The sequence below is a fragment of the Saccopteryx bilineata genome, chromosome 5, assembly GCF_036850765.1.
Source record: "Saccopteryx bilineata isolate mSacBil1 chromosome 5, mSacBil1_pri_phased_curated, whole genome shotgun sequence".
NCBI classification, from domain to species: Eukaryota; Metazoa; Chordata; class Mammalia; order Chiroptera; family Emballonuridae; genus Saccopteryx; species Saccopteryx bilineata.
The window spans coordinates 76,298,262-76,315,806 of record NC_089494.1 but is presented as its reverse complement, the minus strand read 5'-3'; the positions used below and the strand labels follow the sequence as shown (position 1 = coordinate 76,315,806).

General features: G+C 39.2%; 1 long non-coding RNA gene across 2 annotated transcripts in view; it reads right to left on the bottom strand.

Annotated features, from left to right (window-relative positions):
- Positions 1 to 16,975, bottom strand: part of LOC136306134 (uncharacterized) — a 154,216-nt gene extending 137,241 nt beyond the window's left edge. For both annotated transcript variants that reach the window (XR_010725608.1, XR_010725609.1), the window contains exon 1: positions 16,653 to 16,975. This is a non-coding gene — a long non-coding RNA (uncharacterized lncRNA). The remainder of the gene's footprint in view (positions 1 to 16,652) is intronic.
- Positions 16,976 to 17,545: the final 570 nt, after the last annotated feature.

Genomic DNA, 17,545 nt, shown 5'->3' with positions numbered 1-17,545 from the left:
TACAGACAAAACATATTCTCTCCTAAACCAATAAAAATATCTTCATAGAATTAAGTGAAAGCTGATGATTGCTGTGCCCTTTATTTGTTGTTTCCACAGTGAACTTATTTCATTAGGTTATCTTCTTCTCCTTCTTCTTCTTCCTCCTCCTCCTCCCCTCCTCCTCCTCTCCTCCCCTCCTCCTCTCCTCCTCCTCCTCCTCCTCCTTCCTCCTCCTCCTTCCCTCCTCCTCCTCCTCCTCCTCCCCTCCTCCTCCTCTCCTTCTCCTCCTCCTCCTCCTCCTCCTCCTCCTCCTCCTCCTCTTCCTCTTCCTCCTTCTTCTTCTTGCAGGATAACTACACAAAGTAAACACTTTCCACTTAGAGAAGGTGGCTATATCAGGATTTTTAATACTTCAATGTTCATTGCCTCTATTTTCAATTGAAGGCTAGTGTTTGTCTTCATGCAGCTGTGTGATAATTCAGATGAATCACTTTGCATAATGCCTTACATGGTAAGCCTTAGAAGTAGTTCTTACTGTCATTATTACAGAATCATCTATTTTAGATAAAAGTGATTTTTCAGTATTAAACAAGAATACAGTTAGTGTTTTCTTTATAGTTATTTCTACATTATTGTTCAGAAGTGGAACAGTTTTCATGAGAAAGTTAAATATAGTCTCTCAGTTAAAAGCTGGTACTTATAAAGTTAGAAACAGTAGCAGATTTGTCCTTCTTTATTATTTTATTTCTCCATCCCTCACCCCTCCAATCAATCTAACATTAGTATAAGAAGTAATGTTGTGTAAATTATACTTTTAGAAACTTGTAGATTGAAAGGTGAAAAATCAGTGCCAGTGAATAATTGTTATAACATCTGGGTGTTTGGAACTCACTCCTCTCTGCTCTTCTGCTATCTAATTTGATACAAACGCTTTCCAAGATCAGAATCAAAGGGTGCTGGTCATTGGATTTTAAGCTCTCTAGAATCAAAGTTCTTTTCATTGCTCCTATTCGTGTACACTAATGAATTTGTAGGTACCTGAAGGCTAAATTGTGTGAAATTCACAATGCGTGAGATACATATTAGCATACTCTTTTTAGAGTAATGAAACTTGGCTGAGAGTTGTTGGGTCACTTTCCCAAAGGCACACAGCTCATTGATAGCTATCAGAATTCAAGCTTGGACTGATTGAAGCCAAGTTCTGTTTGTCTCATCAAGGTTGTTCCACATCCTGCCCTCGGCTGCTTGTTTATTAAATCTTAGGGGCATGGACCATGTTATCTCTGTTTCAAGGGAGAAAATTACATCAAGAAAGAATAAAAAAAGCCGAGAAGTACATACAAATGTCAGCATTTCTCCACTAAGTCTATTCAGATGTTCTAAATTAAGGAAAGTGACTCTCATTGATCCTTGGGAAGAATGAATGAGAGCTGTTCCTGAGGAACAGAGAAGGACCTGTAATGCCTCTCTGCAGTGGCATCCTGGAGTGTGGACCCTTCTCCCCAGCCATGAATAACTTATGAAGGTGAAATTTCTCTCATTACACAAAGATGTTGTTATAATGAAAGAGAAGGGAACTTCAGGTAGACACTGCTCAGAGCAGATGGTATTTTGGGAAACAGCAAACAAACTGCCCCTTCTGGGATTATTATACCATAGGAGCTCAGAAAAGCCACTCCAACAACATCCATAAACTGTGATCCAGAATTGGAGTTGAAATTTCACGGCTGGGGAAATATTGGCAGTATTTTTTGCTTTAGTTATTAAATTGATTTTTAAAAAATTTTGGTTTTGGATTTTTTGTTTTATTACCTACACTCTTAAGATGAACAACAACAACAAGTCCTTGCATCTAGAAATTTTTGAACCTTACCAGAATGCTGAATCTGCCTTTTTTTTAAATCTCAATTTGCTTATAAGAAGAAACAATTGAGACTAATTAAGAAATTGTTCAGCAAATACTCATCTGCTCTTTTTGAGAGAAATATACTTACTTTCCTTTTCCGCTGTTGAGCCTGATCATATGATTTGCCAAGGAAGGTGAGTGGAAGTAGGAATAGTATAGGTCTAAGCCTAGGTCTTAAGAGGCATCATGTGTCTCTGCTCACTCCTCTTGTTCTACTACTTCTTGGCTTAAATAAACATATTAGGGCAGTCCTGTATCCAATCCTCAGTTTTGAGCCAAGTCCAACTAAACTCATCTTGTTTAGCAAAACTCCAGCTAACAAGCAGACAAAGAAAATAAGTGCTCATTATTGTATGCCCCTTAGCTGTGGGTTGGTTTGTTATGCAGAATAATTGTGGTAGAGTTAACTAATACAAACAAATGCTATTATCTGATTTCCCAGCCACTTTACAGTAGGAAAAAAAAATTGCTAGAAGCAAACTTGCTGTTACTAAGTCAAGAGGTAACTATATCAGGGAAGGAAGAGATAGAAATAACCTAAAAAAGCAACAAACTATATATTTCAAAACTATAGGAATATAGGATAAATTAATAGGAAGATAATGTCCCTCAGTGCATGTTTTCCCAATAAGTAGCAAATAAAATAAGAAACTTAATGTTCAATTTTTAAAGTTGCTTCAAGAATTGCTTAAAACAGTAGTTCTTAAAGTTTTTTGGATTATGGTCCATTTTGAAAATATTTGGGGTTTTCTTTGTTTTGTTTTGTTTTCTTACAGAGACAGTGAGAGTCAGAGAGAGGGATAGATAGGGACAGACAGACAGGAACAGAGAGATGAGAAGCATCAATCATTAGTTTTTCATTGAGACACCTTAGTTGTTCATTGATTGCTTTCTCATATGTGCCTTGACCGTAGGCCTTCAGCAGACTGAGTAACCCCTTGCTCAAGCCAGCAACCTGGGGTCCAAGCTGGTGAGCTTTTGCTCAAACCAGATGAGCCTCAAGCTGGCGACCTCGAGGTCTCGAACCTGGGTCCTCCACATCCCAGTCCAATGCACTGCGCCACCGCCTGGTCAGGCTGTTTTTGTTTTGAGAGGGAGAGAAACAGATGGGGATAGAATGATGGGAAGGAAGAGAGATGAGAAGCATCAATTCTTTGTTGCATCACCTTAGTTGTTCATTGATTGCTTTCTCATGTGTGCCTTGACCAGGGGTCTCCAGCTGAGCTAGTGACCCCTTGCTCAAGTCAGCAACCTTGGGCTTAAGCCAGCAACCTTGGGCTTCAATCCAGCAATCTTTTGTCTCAAGTCAACGATCATGGGGTCATGTCTATGATCCCATGTTCAAGTCAGCGACCCTGAGCTCAAGCCATCAACCCTGTGTCAAGCCAGATGAGTCCGCACTCAAGCTGGCAACTTCGAGGTTTCAAACGTGGGTCCTTAACATCTCAGGCCAATGCTCTATCCACTGCACTACCTCCTGGTCAAGCCATTTTGAAAATATTTGTAAAAATCATGGATTCTCTGATCAGGAAAAGAATATGTGAGAAAAACCCCATAAATTTCCCTATTTAATTTTAATTAAGAAACTTCCTAGATCTGATTCATGAACCTTGATTTCTAAACCACTATTTGAAAATTAAAAAAATATATATTTGTACTTCTAAGAGGGGTATAATCTAATTATCTGAAATATTGTATATATTTCCATGACACAGCTTATTCTTCAAAACCATAATTCCAAATCAATGAGGCATCCTGGAATTCATAAAGCTGAAGGAGGCCTTTGCCAATCACCACCCTATGACTGGCCCCGGGAGACATTGATGATCTTCACATCTGCTAAGACACCAATGATATCCTGAAGCAGGGGTTGGGAACCTATGGCTTGCAAGCCAGACGTGGCTCTTTTGATGGCTGCATCTGGCTCGCAGACAAATCTTTAATAAAAATAATAATAACATTAAAAATATAAAACATTCTCATGTATTACAATACATTCATTTCCTACCACTCATGTTCATGGTTGTGGGTGGCTGGAGCCAATCAAAGCTGTCCTCTGGGACAACACCAAATTTTTATTGGATAATGCATAATATACACAGGTCATTGTATGGCTCTCATTAAATTACATTTTAAAATATGTGGCGTTCGTGGCTCTCTCAGCCAAAAAGGTTCCTGACCCCTCTCCTGGAGTAATACATTTCCATATCTCTCAACTTTGTTTTTATAAACTTCTAGTTTATAAGAGCTTAGCTATTAGATCATTGTTCTATACCTTCGTAATCCCAGCTTTCATATCACTAGTCCATTGATTGTTAGAAAATTAGAACACCACTGAGTCCACTTAATTCTTTTGATGGCACAATAAGGGATTTCCTTCACATATGCTCCTCAGCTTTAATTCTCTCTCTGAATCATGAGGTATCCATTCTCGTTCTGCTTTTGCTTATGGAGACCCTGAATATATAAGTAAATATAAAGTTTTCAATCTCAGGCCCCTGGACATTTACTTCTACAACCCTTTATTTTCTCAACCAAAAAGAGAAAAAAGAGACCCAAGTTGACAGTTATTGTTGTAGACATCACAACTGTTCAGCTACAACTGGAAGTTCTTAGAATCAAATTTATGGACTTTAAAAATAAAACTAGAAGCATGGCAATGACTCTTAAGAAAATTACTGATATCCTAGTGTCACTGTGACTAATAAAAACTTATTACTATTACATTTTTAAAATACACTTACATTTTAAGAGAAATTATGAACAATTATGCCATTTTCCCCCAAAAGAAAGAAATAGCATTGATGGTAGGCCTTCTGTGTACCTGGTACTGTATTTTATTACTTAAACACTTAATCTGATTAAATATTATGAAATAGGAATTATTATTCCCATTTTATAGATGGTGAACCTAAAATGAAAGAAAGAAGAGACTTGCTTAAGGTCACACTTCATAAGAGTACAAAAACTTACACCCAGTCTATTTTATTCCCATTATACCATTTTTGGAGACTAGAAATGACAAAGAGGTTTTGATGAAACAATTAAAAGGATTTATGTGTAGAAAGGAATAAAAATGTTCTTTGTAAGTCCTAAAGATAGGATTTATACCAATGTATAAATATAATAAGAGACAGATTTAGATTCAATATTGGAATATTGATGAGTGTCTTGAGAGGGTATCTTATGTTCAGCAATTTTTAAAACTGATAAGAAAAAAAAGCAACCTGCTTATACACAAAGCTAGGGTTCTGAGAGTTGATAGAACTGCCTTTTAAAGAGCGACCTTCACAGTATTCCTGCCCTACAGCAGCAACAAAGGGGTAGAGATTTAGCCACAAGGGGTCTGTGGCAGCCTCACAGATTCCTAGTGCCCCCTTCAAAACACAGGGAAACAAATTAATGCTTTTCTCTGAGGTCAACTGTTGGAACATAGCTCAGTGAGGGCTGGAAAGACTATGGAGTTTCATAGTTAAAATGAAGAGAGTGCTGTGTGTCTATTAAAGCTATTAAAGTGTGGTCCACATACTTCTGGGGGTCACTGAGATGTCTTCAGAGCATTTTGGATGTTAAAACTTTTTTCTTAATACTAAGATATTGTTTTCCTTTTTCATTATATTGACATTTGCACTGATGGTGCAAAAGCCTTAGTGAGCTAAAACACTGGCGCCTTCACATGAATCAAGGTGGTGGGACCACACTGTACTAGTTGTCTTTGTATCCAACATCATCACACACTTAATATTTTAAAATGCTCCTTTCACTTAAGAATGTCCCTCATAAGACAGTACAAGTTATTAATATTATTGAATCTAGTCCCTTGAGTATAAATATTTTTAATATTCCATGTGATGAAATGGAAAGTGCATCAAGCCCTTCTGCTGCATTTCAAAGTACTATGGTTGTGTCAAGGAACATCATAATGCAAGTTGAACCAGTTGCTTTGTCTTGGAACATCATTGTTATTCCCAGGAAACTCAAAGACAAGTTATGATTATTCAGACTTAAATATTTGAGAGGCTTAAGTATTTTCTTTAATAAATGAACCAAGTGAGGCCTGACAAGGCGGTGGCACAGTGAATAGCGCATTGGACTGGGACTCAGAGGACCCAGGTTCAAAATCCTAAGGTCACAAGCTTGAGCATGGGCTCATTGACTTGAGCTCAGGGTTGCTGGCTTGAGCAAGGGATCATAGACATGACTCCATGGTTGCTAGCTTGAACCCAAAGGTCACTAGCTTGAAGCTCAGGGTTGCTGGCTTGAGTCCAAGGTTACTGACTTGAGCAAGGGGTCACTTGCTCTGCTGGAGCCCCCCAATCAAGGTACATATAAGAAAGAAATCAATAAACAACTAAGGTGCTGCAATGAAGAATTGATGCTTCTCATCTCTCTCCCTTCCTGTCTGTCTATCCCTATATGCCTGTCTGTCTCTTTCTCTCTGTCACAAAAATAATGAACCAAGTGTACATGGTACTTAAAATAAAACAATTTTTTAACCAATATCACCCGAATAAATTCAATAAAAATAAAAACAAGCAATAACAACAACAACAAAAGAAACAGTTGACAGAATTTTTTGCTCATGATATATTTCAAGCTTTTAAATAAAAATAAGGATTTTGGATGACTTGTATCCACCACTGTGAGCCTGACAGCTACTTAGCAATTAAAGATTTTTTCTTATGGAATTGGTGATGATATTAATGAATTGAGTTCTTTATATTGTATATTGAAATGTGTCAACATTTAGAAGTTAAGCATTACTCAGTGAATCAGATCAATGCATGATGTTATGAACCATGCATACATAGAAGATCCATTCAAAGTACAAAATAGACCATGGATTTGAATGTGACAGAATCTGAAAAACTTATTGCTGGGGTTTCGGATTCTACATTTCAACTAACCTTTAAGAAACTACCATTTGTTGAGTATTAAAGAAGAATATGGACAATTACCTGAAAAGGCTATTAAATACTTCTCTCTTTACCAATTATAAATCTTCATGAGGCCAGATTGTCTTTATATGACTCAACCAAAACAGCATATCACAGCAGATTGGAAGCAGAACTAGATGAGGATCCAGCTGTCTTCTATTAAACCAGATATTAAAAAGATTTGCAGACATGTTTCTTAAGCTACTCTTTGCACTAATTTTTTATTTTTCAAAATAGAGTTATTTTCATAAACAATGTTTTTTGTTAACATGTAATAACTTATTTTTGAATGAATATATAAATATTTCAAAATACTCTGTTTTAATTACCAATATGATAAATATCGATAAATATAATTCTCAAAAACAAAATTGTTGATGTTGCAGTAATTTTTTTTGTAATGTTCTGAAGTTAGAAGCAGCGAGGCGGACAGACTCCCACATGTGCCCTAACAGGATCCACCCCAGCATGCCCACCAGGGGGCGATGCTCTGCCTATCTGGGGCATTGTTCTGCTTCAGCTGGAGCCATTCTAGTGCCTGATGTAGAGGCCATGAAGCCATCCTCAGCGCCCGGGCCAACCCTGCTCCAATAGAGCCTTGGCTGTGAGAGGGGAAGAGAGAGATAGAGAGGAAGAAGAGGGGGAAGGGTAGAGAAGCAGATGGTTGCTTCTCCTGTGTGCCCTGACTGGGGATCAAACCTGGGACTTTCACATGCCAGGCCGACAATCTAATGCTGAGCCAACCAGTCAGGGTTAGTGTTGCAGTAATTTTTAAGAGTGTAAATGACTTTTGAAACCTAAAAGTTTGAGAGTTTCTAGCCCAAGTGATGATTTGGGATAAATGGGGACCTGGACATCATGGTAGGTACCAATGTGACAAGCAGCTGTGCCCAGGAACCTGGAAGGACTGTGTGTCACAATGGGTGCCAATGCAGCACATTCTCCAGGACCAGACACTTCCCAGATGCCCTAATACTATGTAAGCATGCATGGCCTTAGAGCGGCCACCAGAGAGACGAATTTGACTGAAATGCTGAATTTAACACCTGAAATGACAAAGAAGTCTGGAATTGACTAGGTTAAGTTTTTCTGTCACTGGATAGAATGGAGACTTAAGAGAGACATTCCTGTTCAGTCACTGGGAAATTTAAAAAGTTACACTCTTTGCAGAACTAACTTTAGGTTTTGAAACATCTTGGCCGCTGGGATCACCAGCTGCCCCCTAGTACCAGTGGTCAAACTTCTTTCCCAAATCTTCAGAATTCTACATGTTCTTATACTTGATGTTACACAAAACTCTGTCAAATATATAAGGCATGATTATTTCCATACAGAGAGACCCAAGAGTCACTAGCATACCAGTGGTGGCCAAAACAGTAGATCCACCAAAGGCCCCATTAATTGAACAGAAAATGTGTTATCAGCTGTAGAAATGCAGTCTGTGAGATAACTTAATTCCCTCTCACTACAACTGATCTGTACGTATCAAATACAGAGAGAAGTTAAGGTGAAACAGGGTGGTCTCCACCCCTGAGGGGACTCTCAGTTCAGGTTGGATGAAGGATACACTCCACTGAAAGTGGAGTCCTGTGCTATAGGAACATAAAACAAAGAGAAATTAATTATGACATTAGAAGTTAATGTCAAGACTTCCAACCCTCAATTTTAGGTTAAATAGAAACATTCAATCAGTTCTTCATAAGCCTCCTCCCATTGGAGAGGCAGGCCACCAGTGTGGTTTGTAGACACGTACTAGTTCTCATAGAATTTAGCAAAACACAGATCTTTCCACTCTGTGTCCCTGGGGGACTCTTCTTAAGATTTCATTGAAGTCCATCATTCATAGCTCACAATGGCATTAGTGCCCAAAGTCATTGTTGCACGGCTTTTTTTTTTTATTTCTTAAAAAAAAATTTTTTTATATGCTCATAAAAATTGGCAGGAAGGCAAGGTATTTTGTATGAGGAATTAGCAGTTTGTTAAACCAAATTGCCCCAGCAGTAGACACTTTCCTAGGAAGACTCCTGACTTTGTGACCTTGGCTGGTGAGGGAAATGCGTTCTGTTCCTGGATTGAGTTGCTGTTTCTCAAATTCTTCTCCCTACGTGCATCAAGGGTAACCAGGCACTTTGTATTCTGAAAATATGCCTTCCGGCTGTTGTATCCCACCCAACGGTTGCTTTGCTGTGGCTTTTCCAAGTGCAATTAATATTAAAGCCATAGTACTATACATGATACTTTATTAAATATTATGTTTGGGTTCTAGATATAGTAAATAAATCACAAATTTTTCCATTGTTCACTGAAGCATAATTTGTATTAGAAATTTCAGTCAGTTATCTAAAAATATGGACATATTTTACAACAGCTGTTATGTTTTATATATTGATTACCCCCACCAACCCAACCCCCCATTCTTGGAATAAAAATAATAGACTGTGTGTCAATAACTTAGTATAATGAAAAACATATGCCCATGGGTAATAGTATACCCAGGGAAACTATGTACACCTGAATAAAAAAGGAAAGAAAAAAATAACACAAGCCTTGATATTTGAGTTGAAATGATTATTTGCTTCCCAAAAGGTATAAAGCATTAACAAGTGGAAAGGAAGAACTTCTGGGAATGGTGCCCTGTTTCTCGTCCACATGTGAGAGAATCTAAATGGTTTATTGATACAGAGTGCTATGTATTGATTACATTATGTTGAATATTATGTGATGCAGTAACCACTAAATGCATTCTGATTTCTTTTGGTTCTGTTTGATTCTAAAATAACCCCTTAGTTTTCAGATTGTGATGAAGCAATGCCATCAAAATTGAATTATATAGTTGAGCTATAATTGAACATTTGGTTCTAACTCAGAAAGAAGTAAACCAGAAAGACAATGGCAAATGATAATTGCGTAACAACATATTCATTCTATTGATGAACTAAAAAACAATTGGAGGTGTTTTCCCTGAGGCCAAGGTGCTGTACACTAACACCCACCCACTCAGGGCATCACTGAGCAAAACATTAGGGACATAGAATTTCCTTAGAAGGACCTGGGAGGACAGGAGCTCTGGAAAGGTACAGACTATGTTTGATTGTTCATCGAGTTATCCCCAGAGCCTAACATAATAGTATGTATTAAGTATTCAGTGATCATCTGTTGAGAGAATAAATGAAAGAAAAAAATTAATAGGCAGGACAATAAACTGGAGTAGATCACTGACTCTGATGGTTCTGGAAGAACAGGGGGTAAGGCGGGCAAGGTGCTGCTGAGCCCTAAGCAACAGGGGCATACCAATGCAGTTGGTTCCCACCACCTCTCAGGAGCAGGACCCAGATATGTGCATCTTTCCCAGCTCTGAATTCAGTGACTTTAGCTGGTAGCTTGAAACTGGCTGTGGTGGAAAATTTTACACCATGGAAATTAGCAAACACCACAAACCAGGCTTTTTTTTTTTTTAATTAGGAGATCAGTTTACCAGCATACCACTGGCTTAACTACTAAACACTGACCAAAACAGAAGTATAAGAAGGGAGCTGGCCAGAGGATGATGAAGGGTTTTTGGTCCTCCTTACAAGGTGGTGGAAGGGCTTCTGAGTTGTAATTGCAAAAATTAGAATCATCTGAAAATGCAGGAAACTTTTCTCTGCCAGGTTCTTTCAGCTCCTCTAATAATCAAATAGATGTTAGACTGATTAACAAGAGAAAATGACCAAATTTAATACATACATGCACATGAGAACCCTGCATTCATGAGAGACTCAGAGACCCCAAATACATGAGAGGTTCAGAAACAGAAAGGGAAGGTGGGTATAGATACCGTTCTGAGCTAAGGATAGGTAAGGTGACTCAGGGCTTCAAAGGGTCATTGCAGAATAATAACAGTTAATGTTTAGTAAATAAAAGTTTGCTGGGCTATAGATAGGTTAAAAAAAGAAAAAAGTTATCTCTGTGTTAATTTTTATTATGGGCAAGACCCCTCATTTAAATTCCTCTGGATATTTAAGGAAGGGTGGGGGACAGAAGTTTCTCTTTAGCTCACAGGGTCTCAGTTGCTTTTAGCTCAAAACAGTCCACCTTACCACTGAGGCACATCTTGGGGTGACTCTTTCTGAACCCCCACAGTCTCAAATAGCTCCAAGAATCCTACTTTTCTTTCCCTTTTAGTCCATGAGAGCTCATAATCTTAAATGTTAAATTGAGATCTTTTGGCCTAAGATCAATGACTTTTATTAATTGAACAAATATTTGTTGAGTTCTCACCACATGACAGGCAAGAGGATAAAAACTAAGGTTGATCAGTCACAAAATAACCCAAATGTTCCACTCCTCTCTTATAAACGGCCTTTGTAATATGACTTTTTAACTTTCCCACAAAGGAATAAAGTTTATTTCCCCACCTCTTGAAGCTGACCTGGGCTTGACATTTGCTGTGACTAACTGAATGCAGAGAAAATGAGTGTGCCAATTCCAAGCTTACATCCCAAGATGTCTTGCTCTCTTCACTCCTCACTCTGCCTTGAGAATAAACCTGGACTAGGCCTGATGGAGCATGAGAGACCACATGGAGCAGAGCCAAGTCATCCAAGCCAAAGCCATTCCAGATCATCAAACCCTAAGTGACCCCACAGCTAACTGAAGACACATGAATGAGCCCATCTGAGATTAATGATCCTCACCCAGGTCAACAGAACTGAGTCTAGCCAACCATACAAGATTCCGTGAAATAATACATGATTAATGTTTTTAAAAATAGTTTATTAAAGTACAAATTGGTAGTTACAAAACAGTAACAGGAATGTAAAGTATAGCATAGGAAATACAGTCATTAATATTGTAATAACTACTTATGACGCCAGGTGGGTACTGCAAATCCTGGGGGAATACTTTGTAAAGTATATGATTATCTAATCACTATCCTGTACACCTGAAACTAAAACAAAATAATATTGAATGTAAAGTGCAATTAAAAATAAAAAGAATCAATTGGGGTGAAAATTACATAACATAAAGTAACCATTTGAAGTGAATAATGTAGTAATATTTACAATATTCACAATATTGTGCAACTACCACCTCTATCTAGTACCAAAACATTTTTGTCACTTCAAAAGGAAACCCTGTAGCCATCAAACAGTTTCTCCCTCATTTTTCCCTTTTGTGGCCCCTGTCGAGAACTGATCTACATTCTGTTCCTGTGGATTTACCTGCTTTGGTTATTTCATGTAAATGACATTATGCAATATACAGTAGTCTCCCCTAACCCGTGGTTTCACTTTTTATGGTAGAGTTAACATGGTCAACCACAGTCAGAAAATATTAAATGGAAAATTCCAGAAATAAACAATTTATACGTTTTAAATTGCATGTCATACTGAGAAGTGTAATGAAATCTCTCACTGTCCCACTCCATCCCACCTAGGACATGAACCCTCCCTTTGTCCAGTGTATCTACACTGTACACCCTCCCTGCCCCTTAGTCACTTATTGGCCATCCAGGTTATCAGATGACTGTTGCAGTACAGCACTGGCTGTGTTCAAGGAAGCTTTCTTTTGCCTAATATAGCCCCAAAGCACAAGAGTAGAGACGTTGGCAATTTGGACATGCGAATGAGAAGCAGTGAAGTGCTTCCTTTAGGTGAAAAGGTGAGCACTGTGCAATAAAATATTTTGAGACAGTAAGAAAGAGACCACATTCACATAACTTTAATGTTAATATACTGTAATAATTATTTCATTTTATTATTTATTGTTGTTCACTTATTGTGTCTAACAAATATAAAACTTTGTGGTAGGTATTATGTATAGAAAAAAAACATTATATGTAAGATTAGGAACAATTTGTGGTTTCAGACATCCTCTGGAGATCTTGGAACATAACCCCGTGAATAAAATGACCTATTGTAGGTCTTTTTGGTCTGGCTTTTTTTTTTTTTTTTTTTACTTAGCATAATGTTTTTGAGGTTTATTCACATTGTAGCTTATATCAGTATTTCATTCCACTATGTGGCTGAATAATATTCCATTGTGTATATATACCACAATTTATTCATTCACCTGTTGATGGACATTTGGGCTGTTTACACCTTTTGGTGGTTGTGAAAAGTACTGGTATGAACATGCACCTACTTGTACTTGTTTGAGTGCCTGCTTTTACTTCTTTTGGATATATGCCTAAGAGTGGAATTGTAAGGTCATATATATTCTACACTTTACCTTTTGAGAAAATGTTAAGTTGGAAAATGTCAAACTGTTTTCCACACATATGAACCTTTTTATATTCCCACAAGCAATATACAAAGGTTCCAATTTCTCTACATGCTTCCCAACACTGATTTTCCATTTTTTAAAATTATAGCTATGCTAACAGTTATGCAGTGGTACCTCATTGTGGTCTTGGTTTTCATCTCCCTGAGGGCTAATGATGTTGAGCATTTTTTAATGTGATGGTTAAATTTGGGAGTGGTATATTATGTAGCATTGCCTAACTGACAAAATAAATAAATAAAATAAGCAAAATCAGATTGTCCTGCACTGGAGCAAACAGTCTAATAGAAGTGATACACTATCACCTGATAATTACACAAATAAGGTAAAGTGAAAACTGCTGTTAGTGCTCTGAAGGGAGGGCTTTTGCACTATGAAAACACACATAGAAGGCTCCCCAGGAAAAATAACAGCTGAATTAAATAAGAACTAAAGACTAAGACTTAACCAGATCAAGCAGGGAGTGAGAGGAGCATGTAAAAATGTCCCTACTGGGCGGGAGCGGGCAAAAGAAAGGAACAAATGAAGGCCAGTGTGACAGAATGGAGAGAAGAGATAATGCAGAGAAACCAAAAGATCCAGGCACTAGATGAGCAGGAAATATAGGTAGAGAACAGACCATGTAGGGTCTTGAAAGTTAAGTTAAGGAATTTTACTTCTGTCCTAAAGCAGTGAGATGTCATTAAAGGTTTTTAAACAGCATAGTGACACAAAACAATTTTATGTTTTATTATATTATGTTTTGAAAATATTACTATTATTATAGGGTGGGGAATAGATTGGAGAAGAGAAGAGAGTAAAGTCATTTAAGGGATTATTTTAGTAGGCACAAAGCTTTGATTTGGCAGTAGGGGTAAATATAGATAGATGAGAAGATAAAAAAATATTTCTAGAAATTTAACTGGCCTATGAGTTGGGTCAAATAAAAAGGAAAACAAGGTATCCAAGATGTCACCTGGGTTTCTGGCCCGAGAGAGCAGATGGAAGATGGTGCTCTTTGTTGAGGCTGGGAACACACTGAGGGCTGAGTTTGGAACAGAAAAATGTAGAGTTTGGTTTTAGACATGTTGAGCTTGAAGTGTCATTTCTTTAGCTATTAGGTAACAATTATAGATACATATTTGAGGCTTAAATGAAAAATCAAGCTGGTGATGCAAATTTGTAAGGCATGTATATGGTGGGCATAATCGAAGCCATGGATGTGAATAAGACGTCATAGAAAGGGAACGTATGAAGCCCAGAGAGGGAGGTCAGGACTAAGGCTTGAGGGTCCAATTGCCTTTGTAGAGGAAGATGAACCAGAAAAAGAGACTGAAACAAGGCTCTTGGAAAGATAAGTCTAAAGCTGGGAGTTACAGAACACAGTAGAACAAAGTGTGTGAGATAGGCAGCCATAGTAAGCATTGCAAATGCTGATAAGAATCCAAGTCAAACAAGGACCAAAAGATGACTGTGGTTTTGTGACGATCATGTATTGATGACCTCAGCAAGAGCTGTTTCTGGGGAGGAGGCAGGAGCCAGTTGGACTGGGTTGAGAAATGAGTGGAAGTTGAGTAACTAATTCTCTAGAAGTATTGTGTTAGTTACAGTATCATTTTTCTGAGCTCATGAAATCCAACCACTCCCAAATCAACTGGTCAGGGTCCATTCTGAGATTTCCTGCCAGCCACTCACTCTGACTCCAGACTTGCCCAGACCTGTCTGGAGGCTAATGAGGACTCCCACTCCCAGACTCATTAAGAAAAAGACTGCCTATGTCCTGGAAGGAAGTAATTTTAAGATATTAGAGTATGAAGGGACATTTGCTCTAAACAGTAATTTAGTCTAAATAGAATCAGGCTAGAAAGGGCATAGAGCTCCCTCAAATCATTAAATTGGATAAATTTCTTTAGTGTGCCAAAAATTATCCAGGCTAGAGAAAATTTCAGCCAAGTGTGATTTTTATTCACATTTATTAAACCTTATAACATTATCTCCTAAGAGGGAGGGATGCACAGTAAAATAAAGTTCCTTTCCCTAAGGAATTTATAATACAGAAAAGGAAAATAGGAAAATTAACTAGTGGTTATAGTATGGAGTAATGACTGTATTGACACAGCAAATGTAGGGACGAGGTGACTAAATCAGACTGGGATTTCAGGTGAGGCTTCTAAGAATACGTCGCTCTGAAGGGGTATTTTGAATGGTGAGTAAAATCACATAGGAGAATGAAGAAGAGCAGGACAGTGGATGGCATTTCAGGTAAAGAGCACAGCCTGTGTAATGGACCAGGGGCATTGGGGAACTCAATGTACTATATTCGAAGCATAAGGAGATGAGTTAGAAAGGGTAAGCCTGAGCCAGAGCATGAAGAACTTTGTCTTAGTCCAAAGAAATTTTGGTATAGTCATAGGAAAACAATTCAGATAGCTTAAACAACAAAATCTGGAATGCGGTGCTCAAGTTACTAAAGAGTTAGAGAAGTCAATTAGTTTCCCAGCATAGCTGGACACAGGACTTAGCTGATGTCATCAGAATCTCTCTTCAACTCCCGGCTCAACTCCCAAGGGCCTCAATTAGATCTTATATCCATCCTGGAACCCATCTCTAATATCAGATTAGCCAGGCTTGGATCTTGTACCCACTCTTAGTTTGACAGAATTTAGTCAAAACCCAAATTAGGTAGCGTGAGAGTGGGGCAGGAAAAAATTCTACCCCACTATGCAAAGGGCTTTACAATTTACTCTAAAGACAAAGGAGAGTATTGAAAGATTGTAAGCAAACCACTGGGATGATCAGATTTTTATTTTAGAAAATCCTGTGCAGCAGCTCTAAAACAAATAGAGGGAATTCAGACTTGAAGCAATTAGATCTCCTGTAGCTGCCCAGAAGACAGTGCTTAAACCTAAGCAGTGGCCAGGAGGACAGGAAATCAAGTCATTGCCTTCATGGGATCATTAAAAGCCTATCAGCCAGCCACAGTGATGTGGTGGGTTGTTATTTTTTTCCACTTTCCATGCAGATGTTATTCAATGGGAGTCTAAGATATCAAAGACACAAGTCAGAAATTGCTCTTCTGTGCTGGCAGCCAGTTCTAGAGGAATAAAACCGATTTTAAATCCATCAGATCCCAGGAGTCCAAGATGGCAACAGAGTAGGCACACATTCCAACTGTCACCTCCCAGGACCAAACTGGATTACAACTTAATTTAAGAATAATCATCATGAAAAACCAACTCTGGAGTAAAGGAAGAGGAGTCTATAACCAAGAATCACAGAAGTAGTCACACTCAGACTGGTAAGAAGTGTGGAGACGTGGAGGGGCTGCCCTGCTCTCAGGAGCTAGCAGTGGCTGAGAGTCCAGAAAGACTCTTGCTGCAGGGAGGGTCACCTTGAGAGGTGTGGGTGCTCAACCCCAGGCACGGAGCCCCAGCCTATAGCCCCAGAGCCTAGAAGAGGTGTCCAGACAGCATTTGGTGGTGAAAAGAGCAGGGTTTATGTCTGCGAAAAAGAGACTGAGCTTTCTGAAATGCAGAATCTATCTTAAAGGGCCTGCACAGAAAATCTTGTTCACAGCCACTTACCCGGGTCTCCGGTGGAGGGAGAGCTGAGAGGACTGGAGTTGCATGAGGAAAGTATAAAGTTGGAGGCCCATAGAGAGACACTGTAGGAGACGGCCACCAGAACCCCTGTACTGAGTCATTCTCCACTACTCAGTCACCATCTTTCTTGGGCAGAGCATCCCCTTTGTGCAGCATCAGCCGGGGTAAAGCAATTTCTCTGCCCTCAGGAGTCTCTCCTACCCCAGTCATGGCGACAGGTCATGCTCAGAGGCCAGGAAGCAGGGGCCACATCAGTGGCTCAGTTTTCTGGTGTTGAGACCAGAGCTCCTGACTCTAGGACTGATGTTTCCACCTCATAGGAGACTCAGTAGAAACTGTTCAGAGTGTAGGCAGACCACACCTCTGGGTCTCAGAAGCCACACCCATGGCACTCCTGGGGCCAAACCCTACTGAGATCTATGAAAAAAGTCTGGACAGACTGATACTTGGGGCAGAAGGGCAGAACCACACCCACCACCCTTCCTAATCCCTAAACTTCTGCAAGCACTAGACTCCAGGAGAGGTTTTTTTCAGCGGCTGAGCCCAACAAGCAGACAGAGACTGCAGGAGGCAGAACTCAGGGAAACTTGGCCTTTAAAGAAGACCTTCCTCCAGGCCCAGTATGGGTAAAAGCCAGCCTAAAAGTGCAGCTTGGTATTTCTATGTACACCTGGGCCTACCAGAGTCAGCCACAAACTCTGGATTGCTTATAGCTCCAAGAAGGTTGCCGGAGGCCAGTCACGGGCAATGTCTCCCAATGAGCTGCACCAGGTTCCTACCAGGGATGGCACATAGAGGGGCAAGCTGTGGAAAGCATTGGTTCAGGACCTAACAACCCTTGCTAGAGTGGTATCCTAAGGAAAGGCTCCTCACAC